The sequence below is a fragment of the Netta rufina genome (genome assembly GCF_964035555.1).
Source record: "Netta rufina genome assembly, chromosome: Z".
Classification (NCBI taxonomy): domain Eukaryota; kingdom Metazoa; phylum Chordata; class Aves; order Anseriformes; family Anatidae; genus Netta; species Netta rufina.
Window position 1 is genome coordinate 34494544 of NC_140126.1, and position 4734 is coordinate 34499277.

The window sequence follows — 4734 nt, forward strand, 5'->3', positions numbered from 1 at the left end:
ATTTCTAGAAGTTCCCATAAGCCCTGAAGGCCTGGAGGCCCAGCTGGATAAACTTTTTAAACAGGTGGCTCTGTTACAAGAGGAGCTCCTAACATAGCATCCAGAAACCTGAGAGGGAGATTGACAAATGGTATTATTTACTGACATGGTCCTGCCTTAAGTCCTGGGAAGGGGAAGGTAAGCAAGCTTCCAGTCTTGAACGAACACACTGGAAAGACTCACAGGACAAGGGAGGAGAATAGACTCTTGTTTCTGCTCAGAGCTGGAGGAGGAGTCTCCCCCATGACCCTGAAGTGTCCCTGCACAATAGATACAGGGTCCAAGGGCAGTAGAGAAGAGACTGAGATTAACAGTTAAGGACTTCAGACAGGCTATACATACAAAGTTGGCTCAATCTCCCACCTGAATCAGAACCAGTGCCACAAAAAAGGCACAAAGGTTGTTAGTCACTGGAGACTCCTCTATGAGAGGCACTGAGGCATCCATTTACCATTCAGCTAATCTTTCTAGAGAGGTTTGCTGCCTGCCTGGGGTTTGCATTTGTGACAGAGGCTATCAAGTCTGCTGGGTCCTAAAGACTACCACCCCTTCCTTCCTTTTTTACATAGGCTCAAATAAGACTGAAACAAGGAGACTCCAAATATATCAAAAGGGACTTTATGTCCCTCAGAAAAATGTTAGGATCAGGAGTGCAAGTAGTGTTCTCCTCTGTCCTCCCACTTTGTGACTGGGACACAAAAAGAAGACGAATGGAACAAGAGAGGGTTGTGAGGCATTGGAATGGGCTGCCCAGGAAAGTGATGGAGTCACCATCCCTGGAGGTCTTTAAAAGACGTTTAGATGTAGAGCTTAGGGATATGGTTTAGTGGAGGACTTGTTAGTGTTAGGTCAGAGGTTGGACTCGATGATCTTGAGGTCTCTTCCAACCTAGACAATTTTGTGATTCTGTGATTCTGTGAAGTGAATGACTGGCTACAAGTCTGTTGCCATGCTCAAGGCTTTGAGTTCTACAATCTTGGACACACTTTTGAGAGACTGGGCATGCTGACACCAGATGGGGCACAGCTGACCATGTGTGGCATAAATTGGCTGAGCTTCTCAGGAGGGTTTTAAATTAGATGTGGTGGGGAAAGGGGATGTACCTCTGAGTCAAGGAAGTAAACCTGAGAGTACTATCACTTTAAGAAACAACAAGGAAATACTTATGAACCTTTCCAAAGCAATCAGGAAGGGTCTCCTACAAAAGTGGGGCAACCAATAGCCCAGCTGAAGTGCCCCTACATCAATGCACACAACATGGGAAACAAGTAGGGGGAATTGGAAACCATGGTGCAATTGGACATATATGACTTGATTGCTATCACAGAAATGTGGTGGGATGGATCACACAACTGGTCTACTGGAGTATAGGGCTACGAGACTTCAGAAGAGATTGGCAAGGAAGGACAGAGGGGATATTGCCCTCTGTCTTAGGGAAGGTATTGATTGTGAAGAGATGCCTCTGAGAAACAGCCATGGACAGGCTGAGAGCTTGTTGGTGAAAGTTAAGGACCACACCAATAAAGGACACCTTGTGGTTGGGGTCTACTACAGGCCACCTGATCAAGGGAAGTCTGTTGATTAGGCCTTCTTGCTTCAACTACAAGAAGTAGTTGAAGCTCACACACTCTCATCCTGAGGGGGGACTTCAATGACCTGTATGTCTTCTGGAAAAGCTACACAGCAGGCTGTAAGCAATCCAGGAGATTCCTAGAATGCACTGAGGATAAATGCCTGGTCCAGGTATTAGACAAACCAACCAGAGGAGAAGTTTTACTGGAACTGGTGCTCACCAATACAGATGAACTCATTAAAGAAGTGAAGTTTGGAGGAAATCTGGGCAGCAGTGACTATGCACTGAATGAGTTTGAGATATCAAGGAATATGAGCCTGATGAAGAGCAGTTAGGACCCTGAATTTCTGATGAGCGAACTTCAAGCTATTTAAAGACCTAGGGGATAAGATCCTTCCTTGGAACACTGTCTTCACGGACAAAGGAGCTGAGCAGAGCTGGCAACTTTTTAAGGTTATTTTCCTTAGAACACAAGAACTTCTATGATCCTCTGTAAGAAAGCAAGCAAAGAGAGCAGAAAAATGGGATGGCTGAGCAAGGACCTGTTGGTCAAACTGAGACACAAGAAGGAAATGCACAGGTGGTGGAAGCAGGGATTTGTGGCCTGGGAAGAGTATAGGGAAGCTGTTTGGATGTGCAGGGAGGGCATCAGGAATATCAAGGCACAGATGGGACTTAATTTGGAAACAGATATAAAGAATAACGAGAAGGGATTCTGTAGGTACTTTGCCCAAAAAAGAAAGGACAAAGAGAGTGCACCCACTCTGATAGATGGGAAAGGTGAACTGGTAACAGCAGATTTGGAGAAAGTTGAGGAACTGTACAATTTCTTTGCCTCAGTCTTCACTAACAGTTAGATTATCCATTGCCTTTCATTTCCTTGAACCTGAAGAGAAGAACTGGGGGAACAAAGTCCCTCCCACTGTAAGAGAAGAGCATGTTCTAGACCGCCTCATGAAAATTAGCATGTATGTCTATTGGGCCTGATGACACGCATCCCAGGATCCTGAGGGAATTGGTTAATGTAGTTGGTAAGCCACTCTCCATCATATTTGAAAAGTCCTGGCAGTCAGGTGAAGTCCCTGGTGACTGGAAAAAAGGAAACATCACTCCCATTTTTAGAAAGGGTAGAAAGGAGGACCTGGGAAACTACAGACTCGTGAGTCTTACGTCTGTGCCTGGGAAGATCATGGAACAGAACCTCCTGGAAACAATGCCAAGGAACATGCAAGACAAAGAGGTGATCCGAGACAGCCAGTATGGCTTCACCAAGGCCAAATCATGCCTGACCAATCTGGTGGCCTTCTGTGATGGAGTGAATGCATCAGTTGACAAGGGAAGACTGAATGATGTCATCTCTCTGGACATCTGCAAGGCCTTTGACATGACATTCTGGTCTCCAAATTGGAGAGACATAGGTATGAAGGCTGGAACATTCAGTGGATAACAAGTTGTCTTGAAGGTTGTACCCAGAAAGTAGTGGTCAATGGCTTTATGTCCAAGTGGAGGCTGGTGATGAGTGAAGTCCTTCAGGAGTCTGTCCTGGGACTGGTACTGCTTAATATCTTTATCAATGACATAGACAATGTCATCAAGTTTGCAGATGCCAGTAAGTTGTCTGGTGCAATTGATACAACAGAAAGAAGGGGAAGCCATCCAAAGGGGCCTGGACAAGCTTGAGAAGTGTGTTCATGTGGGTCCATATGAACCTAATAACATTCAACAAGTCTAAGTGCAAGATGCTGCATCTGGGTCAGGACAATCCCAGGCATGGGTGCAGACTGGGAGAAGAACTCATTGAAAGCAGCCCTGCAGAGAAAGACTTGGGAGTTCTAGTGGATGAAAAACTTGACATGAGCCAGCAATGTGAGCTTGCAGCCCAGAAGGCCAATTGCATCCTAGGCTGCTTCAATAGAGGAGTTGCCAGGATGGGTGGTGGTGGTGAAAGTGTTTTTGGTTTGCTTTTAGTTTCTCTCTGTTCTAGTCTGTTAGTAATAGGCAATAATTTATTTTAATTTCCCTGTGCTGTGTGTGTTTTGCCCATGATGATAACTGGTGAATGATCTCCCTGTACTTATTTCGACACTTGAGTACTTCCCATTTAATTTTCCCCTTTTTTTCCTTTGAGGAGGGTAAGTGAGAGAGTGGTTGTGATGGAGCTCAGCAGCACAGCAAGGTAAAACCTCCACATGTGTTCATATCATTCCCTTCTGGGAATGATTTCTGTAAGAGCAGAAGAAATTTGAGGAGGTTCTGAACAACCATCAATACTAGGACCTCCATGTGTTATTGTATAATTAAGCCCAATAGTATTAGAGAAGTAAAAGGATGTAAAACTATTGGCTTTAGGTAACAGAGTCACTTTATTTACCCCGGTATGTAGTCATGCATGGCTGTCGTTCCTGTAGCTGTAACAGGTAAAAAAAAAAAAAAAAAAAAAAAAAGTTAAATGAAGCATCATTTTGTTCTCCAGCATTTCCAGCATGCGTGCATGCGTTGTGGTCACATAGCTGTCCCATTAGCTATTGCTGATATAGGTTACATACACAGCAAGTAGGACAAATAAAGCTTTTTGTGTAAATGCAACTCATTTATTTCTGTTTTCTGATTATCCCAAAGGAATAATGTGAATAAAGGGATAAAGGTGATGATGATAGCAGAGTGGGAAAAACATATGACCACATATCATTAAGGTGAGCTGACTGAAATGTCAAAGAAGAGAAATCACTGTAATTCAGACCTAAATTCAATCTCAGACTACCTATAGTCTTCAAATGAAGCTGTTACCATGAGGTTCTCTTTCAGCATTGTCTGTCCTCACTGGGAAAATGAAATGAAATATAAAGTCACTCATTGTCATAGTTGTTTACCTATTTTTCCTTCTCATTCTCTTATTGAAATATTTTTTATTTATTTATTTGTTTTAGGATTTCTAACTTATGGGAGCTCTGACACTGAGGTAAGAACAATGATCCCATTGAGAAATTTTCTCTCCTACAGCTACTGCTTTAGGTAATATTCAACAGAATGCAAGAGACAAAACTGCTGCATTTTTGCTTTTTTTAGGGTTCACGAATCAGGTCCTTATTTGACTGTACCAAAACTCAAAATTTATGTTTTTT